This window comes from Telmatherina bonti, assembly GCF_933228915.1.
Source record: "Telmatherina bonti genome assembly, chromosome: 24".
Lineage (NCBI taxonomy): Eukaryota > Metazoa > Chordata > Actinopteri > Atheriniformes > Telmatherinidae > Telmatherina > Telmatherina bonti.
This window is the reverse complement of record NC_136633.1, coordinates 30,963,705-30,971,568: the sequence shown is the minus strand read 5'-3', so window position 1 is coordinate 30,971,568 and position 7,864 is coordinate 30,963,705.

The window sequence follows — 7,864 nt, the reverse complement described above, 5'->3', positions numbered from 1 at the left end:
TGGATAAGTGACGGACTCTGGATGAGTGACCAACTCTGGATAAGTGACGGACTCTGAATAAGTGACCCACTGTGGAAAAGTTACTGACTCTGGAAAAGTGACGGACTCTGGATAAGTGACCGACTCTGGATAAGTGACCGAGTCTGGAAAAGGGACCGACTCTGGATAAGTGACGGACTCTGGATAAGTGACTGACTGGATAAGTGACGTACTCTGGATAAATGACCGACTCTGGATAAGTGACTTATTCTGAATAGGTGACCGACTCTGGAAAAGTGAAGGACTCTGGATAAGTGACGGACTCTGGATAAGTGACGGACGATGGAAAAGTGACTGACTCTGGATAAGTGACGTACTCTGGACAAGTGATGTACTCTGGATTAGTGACAAAACTCTGGAAAAGGGACCGATTCTGGAAAAGTGACGGACTCTGGATAAGTGACCGAGTCTGGATAAGTGACCGACTCTAGAAAAGGGACCGACTCTGGATAAGTGACGGACTCTGGATAAGTGACGGACTCTGGAAAAGGTACCGACTCTGGAAAAGGAACCTACTCTGGATAAGTGACGGACTCTGATTAAGTGACGTACTCTGGATAAGTGACCGACTCTGGATAAGTGACTGATTCTGAATAAGTGACGTACTCTGGATAAGGGACCGACTCTGGATAAGTGACATACTCTGGATAAGTGACCGACTCTGGATAAGTGACTTATTCTGAATAGGTGACCGACTCTGGATAAGTGACCAAGTCTGGATAAGTGACCTACTCTGGATAAGTCACCGACTCTGGATAAGTGACGGACTCTGGATAAGGGACCGACTCTGGAAAAGGGACGGACTCTGGATAAGTGACATACTCTGGATAAGTGACCGACTCTGGATAAGTGACCTACTATGGATAAGTCACCGATTCTGGATAAGTGACGGAATCTGGATAAGTAACGGACTCTGGAAAAGTGACGGACTCTGGATAAGTGACGGACTCTGGATAAGGGACGGACTCTGGATAAGTGACTGACTGGATAAGTGACGTACTCTGGACAAGTGACCAAGTCTGGATAAGTGACGGACTCTGGATAAGTGACGGACTCTGGATAAGTGACCGAGTCTGGATAAGTGACCGACTCTGGATAAGTGACCTACTATGGATAAGTCACCGATTCTGGATAAGTGACGGAATCTGGATAAGTAACGGACTCTGGAAAAGTGACGGACTCTGGATAAGTGACGGACTCTGGATAAGGGACGGACTCTGGATAAGTGACTGACTGGATAAGTGACGTACTCTGGACAAGTGACCAAGTCTGGATAAGTGACGGACTCTGGATAAGTGACGGACTCTGGATAAGTGACGGACTCTGGATAAGTGACCGAGTCTGGATAAGGGACCGACTCTGGATAAGTGACCGACTCTGGATAAGTCACCGACTCTGGATAAGTGACGGACTCTGGAAAAGGGACCTACTCTGGATAAGTGACGGACTCTGGATAAGTGAGTGACTGGATAAGTGACCAACTCTGGATAAGGGACCGACTCTGGATAAGTGACGGACTCTGGATGAGTGACCAACTCTGGATAAGTGACGGACTCTGAATAAGTGACCGAGTCTGGATAAGTGACCGACTTTGGAAAACGGACCGACTCTGGATAATTGACTGACTGGATAAGTGACCAACTCTGGATAAGTGACCGACTCTGGAAAAGGGACCGACTCTGGATAAGTGACCGACTCTGGAAAAGTGACCGACTCTGGAAAAGTGACGGACTCTGGATAAGTGACCGAGTCTGGAAAAGGGACCGACTCTGGATAAGTGACGGACTCTGGATAAGTGACTGACTGGATAAGTGACGTACTCTGGATAAATGACCGACTCTGGATAAGTGACTTATTCTGAATAGGTGACCGACTCTGGAAAAGTGAAGGACTCTGGATAAGTGACGGACTCTGGATAAGTGACGGACGATGGAAAAGTGACTGACTCTGGATAAGTGACAGACTCTGGATAAGTGACTCACTGGATAAGTGACGTACTCTGGACAAGTGATGTACTCTGGATTAGTGACAAAACTCTGGAAAAGGGACCGATTCTGGAAAAGTGACGGACTCTGGATAAGTGACCGAGTCTGGATAAGTGACCGACTCTAGAAAAGGGACCGACTCTGGATAAGTGACGGACTCTGGATAAGTGACGGACTCTGGAAAAGGTACCGACTCTGGAAAAGGAACCTACTCTGGATAAGTGACGGACTCTGATTAAGTGACGTACTCTGGATAAGTGACCGACTCTGGATAAGTGACTGATTCTGAATAAGTGACGTACTCTGGATAAGGGACCGACTCTGGATAAGTGACATACTCTGGATAAGTGACCGACTCTGGATAAGTGACTTATTCTGAATAGGTGACCGACTCTGGATAAGTGACCAAGTCTGGATAAGTGACCTACTCTGGATAAGTCACCGACTCTGGATAAGTGACGGACTCTGGATAAGGGACCGACTCTGGAAAAGGGACGGACTCTGGATAAGTGACATACTCTGGATAAGTGACCGACTCTGGATAAGTGACCTACTATGGATAAGTCACCGATTCTGGATAAGTGACGGAATCTGGATAAGTAACGGACTCTGGAAAAGTGACGGACTCTGGATAAGTGACGGACTCTGGATAAGGGACGGACTCTGGATAAGTGACTGACTGGATAAGTGACGTACTCTGGACAAGTGACCAAGTCTGGATAAGTGACGGACTCTGGATAAGTGACGGACTCTGGATAAGTGACGGACTCTGGATAAGTGACCGAGTCTGGATAAGTGACCGACTCTGGATAAGTGACCTACTATGGATAAGTCACCGATTCTGGATAAGTGACGGAATCTGGATAAGTAACGGACTCTGGAAAAGTGACGGACTCTGGATAAGTGACGGACTCTGGATAAGGGACGGACTCTGGATAAGTGACTGACTGGATAAGTGACGTACTCTGGACAAGTGACCAAGTCTGGATAAGTGACGGACTCTGGATAAGTGACGGACTCTGGATAAGTGACGGACTCTGGATAAGTGACCGACTCTGGATAAGTGACCGACTCTGGATAAGTGACTGACTGGATAAGTGACGTACTCTGGACAAGTGACCAAGTCTGGATAAGTGACGGACTCTGGATAAGTGACGGACTCTGGATAAGGGACCGACTCTGGATAAGTGACCGACTCTGGATAAGTCACCGACTCTGGATAAGTGACGGACTCTGGAAAAGGGACCTACTCTGGATAAGTGACGGACTCTGGATAAGTGAGTGACTGGATAAGTGACCAACTCTGGATAAGGGACCGACTCTGGATAAGTGACGGACTCTGGATGAGTGACCAACTCTGGATAAGTGACGGACTCTGAATAAGTGACCGAGTCTGGATAAGTGACCGACTTTGGAAAACGGACCGACTCTGGATAATTGACTGACTGGATAAGTGACCAACTCTGGATAAGTGACCGACTCTGGAAAAGGGACCGACTCTGGATAAGTGATTGACTGGATAAGTGACCAACTCTGGATAAGGGACCGACTCTGGATAAGTGACGGACTCTGGATGAGTGACCAACTCTGGATAAGTGACGGACTCTGAATAAGTGACCGACTGTGGAAAAGTTACTGACTCTGGAAAAGTGACGGACTCTGGATAAGTGACGGACTCTGGATAAGTGACCGAGTCTGGAAAAGGGACCGACTCTGGATAAGTGACGGACTCTGGATGAGTGACCAACTCTGGATAAGTGACGGACTTTGAATAAGTGACCGACGGTGGAAAACTTACTGACTCTGGAAAAGTGACGGACTCTGGATAAGTGACTGACTGGATAAGTGACGTACTCTGGATAAATGACCGACTCTGGATAAGTGACTTATTCTGAATAGGTGACCGACTCTGGAAAAGTGAAGGACTCTGGATAAGTGACCTACTATGGATAAGTCACGGACTCTGGATAAGTGACCGACTCTGGAAAAGGGACCGATTCTGGAAAAGTGACGGACTCTGGATAAGTGACCGAGTCTGGCTAAGTGACCGACTCTAGAAAAGGGACCGACTCTGGATAAGTGACGGACTCTGGATAAGTGACGGACTCTGGAAAAGGTACCGACTCTGGAAAAGGAACCTACTCTGGATAAGTGACGGACTCTGATTAAGTGACGTACTCTGGATAAGTGACCGACTCTGGATAAGTGACTGATTCTGAATAAGTGACGTACTCTGGATAAGGGACCGACTCTGGATAAGTGACATACTCTGGATAAGTGACCGACTCTGGATAAGTGACTTATTCTGAATAGGTGACCGACTCTGGATAAGTGACCTACTCTGGATAAGTCACCGACTCTGGATAAGTGACGGACTCTGGATAAGGGACCGACTCTGGAAAAGGGACGGACTCTGGATAAGTGACATACTCTGGATAAGTGACCGACTCTGGATAAGTGACCTACTATGGATAAGTCACCGATTCTGGATAAGTGACGGAATCTGGATAAGTAACGGACTCTGGAAAAGTGACGGACTCTGGATAAGTGACGGACTCTGGATAAGGGACGGACTCTGGATAAGTGACTGACTGGATAAGTGACGTACTCTGGACAAGTGACCAAGTCTGGATAAGTGACGGACTCTGGATAAGTGACGGACTCTGGATAAGTGACGGACTCTGGATAAGTGACCGAGTCTGGATAAGTGACCGACTCTGGATAAGTGACCTACTATGGATAAGTCACCGATTCTGGATAAGTGACGGAATCTGGATAAGTAACGGACTCTGGAAAAGTGACGGACTCTGGATAAGTGACGGACTCTGGATAAGGGACGGACTCTGGATAAGTGACTGACTGGATAAGTGACGTACTCTGGACAAGTGACCAAGTCTGGATAAGTGACGGACTCTGGATAAGTGACGGACTCTGGATAAGTGACGGACTCTGGATAAGTGACCGACTCTGGATAAGTGACCGACTCTGGATAAGTGACTGACTGGATAAGTGACGTACTCTGGACAAGTGACCAAGTCTGGATAAGTGACGGACTCTGGATAAGTGACGGACTCTGGATAAGGGACCGACTCTGGATAAGTGACCGACTCTGGATAAGTCACCGACTCTGGATAAGTGACGGACTCTGGAAAAGGGACCTACTCTGGATAAGTGACGGACTCTGGATAAGTGAGTGACTGGATAAGTGACCAACTCTGGATAAGGGACCGACTCTGGATAAGTGACGGACTCTGGATGAGTGACCAACTCTGGATAAGTGACGGACTCTGAATAAGTGACCGAGTCTGGATAAGTGACCGACTTTGGAAAACGGACCGACTCTGGATAATTGACTGACTGGATAAGTGACCAACTCTGGATAAGTGACCGACTCTGGAAAAGGGACCGACTCTGGATAAGTGATTGACTGGATAAGTGACCAACTCTGGATAAGGGACCGACTCTGGATAAGTGACGGACTCTGGATGAGTGACCAACTCTGGATAAGTGACGGACTCTGAATAAGTGACCGACTGTGGAAAAGTTACTGACTCTGGAAAAGTGACGGACTCTGGATAAGTGACGGACTCTGGATAAGTGACCGAGTCTGGAAAAGGGACCGACTCTGGATAAGTGACGGACTCTGGATGAGTGACCAACTCTGGATAAGTGACGGACTTTGAATAAGTGACCGACGGTGGAAAACTTACTGACTCTGGAAAAGTGACGGACTCTGGATAAGTGACTGACTGGATAAGTGACGTACTCTGGATAAATGACCGACTCTGGATAAGTGACTTATTCTGAATAGGTGACCGACTCTGGAAAAGTGAAGGACTCTGGATAAGTGACCTACTATGGATAAGTCACGGACTCTGGATAAGTGACCGACTCTGGAAAAGGGACCGATTCTGGAAAAGTGACGGACTCTGGATAAGTGACCGAGTCTGGCTAAGTGACCGACTCTAGAAAAGGGACCGACTCTGGATAAGTGACGGACTCTGGATAAGTGACGGACTCTGGAAAAGGTACCGACTCTGGAAAAGGAACCTACTCTGGATAAGTGACGGACTCTGATTAAGTGACGTACTCTGGATAAGTGACCGACTCTGGATAAGTGACTGATTCTGAATAAGTGACGTACTCTGGATAAGGGACCGACTCTGGATAAGTGACATACTCTGGATAAGTGACCGACTCTGGATAAGTGACTTATTCTGAATAGGTGACCGACTCTGGATAAGTGACCAAGTCTGGATAAGTGACCTACTCTGGATAAGTCACCGACTCTGGATAAGTGACGGACTCTGGATAAGGGACCGACTCTGGAAAAGGGACGGACTCTGGATAAGTGACATACTCTGGATAACTGACCGACTCTGGATAAGTGACCTACTATGGATTAGTCACCGATTCTGGATTAGGGACGGAATCTGGATAAGTAACGGACTCTGGAAAAGTGACGGACTCTGGATAAGTGACGGACTCTGGATAAGTGACGGACTCTGGATAAGTGACGGACTCTGGATAAGGGACGGACTCTGGATAAGTGACTGACTGAATAAGTGACGTACTCTGGACAAGTGACCAAGTCTGGATAAGTGACCGATTCTGGAAAAGGGACCGACTCTGGATAAGTGACCGACTCTGGATAAGTTACCGACTCTGGACAAGTGACTGATTCTGAATAAGTGACGGACTCTGGATAAGTGACTCACTGGATAAGTGACGTACTCTGGACAAGTGATGTACTCTGGATTAGTGACCGACTCTGGAAAAGGGACCGATTCTGGAAAAGTGACGGACTCTGGATAAGTGACCAAGTCTGGATAAGTGACCGACTCTAGAAAAGGGACCGACTCTGGGTAAGGGACCGACTCTGGATAAGTGACGGACTCTGGATAAGTGACCGACTCTGGAAAAGGGACGGACTCTGGATAAGGGACCGACTCTGGAAAAGGGACCTACTCTGGATAAGTGACGGACTCTGATTAAGTGACGTACTCTGGAAAAGTGACCGACTCTGGATAAGTGACCGAATCTGGAAATGTGACTGATTCTGAATAAGTGATGGACTCTGGATAAGGGACTGACTCTGGATAAGTGACGGACTCTGGATAAGTGACGGACTCTGGATAAGTGACGGACTCTGGATAAGGGACGGACTCTGGATAAGTGACTGACTGGATAAGTGACGTACTCTGGACAAGTGACCAAGTCTGGATAAGTGACCGATTCTGGAAAAGGGACCGACTCTGGATAAGTGACCGACTCTGGATAAGTTACCGACTCTGGACAAGTGACTGATTCTGAATAAGTGACGGACTCTGGATAAGTGACTCACTGGATAAGTGACGTACTCTGGACAAGTGATGTACTCTGGATTAGTGACCGACTCTGGAAAAGGGACCGATTCTGGAAAAGTGACGGACTCTGGATAAGTGACCAAGTCTGGATAAGTGACCGACTCTAGAAAAGGGACCGACTCTGGGTAAGGGACCGACTCTGGATAAGTGACGGACTCTGGATAAGTGACCGACTCTGGAAAAGGGACGGACTCTGGATAAGGGACCGACTCTGGAAAAGGGACCTACTCTGGATAAGTGACGGACTCTGATTAAGTGACGTACTCTGGAAAAGTGACCGACTCTGGATAAGTGACCGAATCTGGAAATGTGACTGATTCTGAATAAGTGATGGACTCTGGATAAGGGACTGACTCTGGATAAGTGACGGACTCTGGATACGTGACCGAGTCTGGATAAGTGACCGACTCTGGAAAAGGGACCGACTCTGGATAAGTGACGGACTCTGGATAAGTGACCGACTCTGGATGAGTG